The 956-nt window shown below is 41.4% G+C and overlaps 1 non-coding gene across 1 annotated transcript; it reads right to left on the bottom strand.

Moving 5' to 3' along the window:
* Positions 1-629: 629 nt before the first annotated feature.
* LOC141589106 (small nucleolar RNA R71) lies at positions 630-736 on the bottom strand. Its single transcript, XR_012520059.1, has one exon. It is a non-coding gene; the product is annotated as a small nucleolar RNA R71 (small nucleolar RNA).
* Positions 737-956: the final 220 nt, after the last annotated feature.

Genomic DNA, 956 nt, shown 5'->3' on the forward strand with positions numbered 1-956 from the left:
TGGGAAGTAAAACTCCTCAAGGTTTGTTCTAATTGTTTTTGAGTTGTTTGATATTTTGCATGTCTAGAAGGTTACAAAGAGATTTGTTACCTTTTGACCGTGAAATCGAAAGAACCTTGACGAATAATAGGAGACTTGTTAGCAGGAATTTGGGAGGTGTTGGTGAAGTTGTTCAACCCACTAGTGAGTTTGTCAATCCTTTTGCAATAGAAGGAGAAGAGAACCCATTAAACAATACCACACAAAATCCACCTACAATGCCTAAATTCTCGTCTCACTCTATACCCACCGAGGAGGATCTACCAAACGGTACTCCTACCCCACAACATCTTACCGGAAACTTTATTGCCAAGTCCGCCTTCATCCAACTAGTTGAGAGGAGCCAATTCGGGGGAATGCCTAGTGAGGACCCTCATTCTCATATGGAAACATTTTGTGATTATTGTGAAGCTATCTCTCAAACGGGCGTGACTCAAGACCAAATAAGATGGGTCTTATTTCCTTTTTCGTTAATCGGCACCGCAAAGCAATGGTTGAAGGGCCTTGATAAGGCCACCCTTGGAATAGATTCTTGGAAGAAGCTAGCTCTAGCTTTCTACAAAAAATTCTACCCACCGGAAAAGACCAATATGCTAAGAGCTCAAATTACGGGTTTTAAGCAAAGGGATGAAGAATCTTTGTATGAAGCTTGGGAGCGGTTCAAAGGTATTTGTCGCTCATGTCCTCACCATGGACTTAGCGAATGGTTTTTAGTGCAACAATTTTGGAATGGTTTATATGAAGATTCAAGGAACATTCTCAATATGGGATCAAATGGAATGTTCACCGAAGTTGATGACAATCAAACATGGAACAAGATTGAGGAAATGGCGGTCCATAATTCGCAATATAGTAGGCCTCGCAAGGCTACTAGAGGAAAGTATGAAGTGGACACCGTTACTCAATTGGGTGCTCAA

Source organism: Silene latifolia, chromosome 6 (assembly GCF_048544455.1).
Source record: "Silene latifolia isolate original U9 population chromosome 6, ASM4854445v1, whole genome shotgun sequence".
NCBI classification, from domain to species: domain Eukaryota; kingdom Viridiplantae; phylum Streptophyta; class Magnoliopsida; order Caryophyllales; family Caryophyllaceae; genus Silene; species Silene latifolia.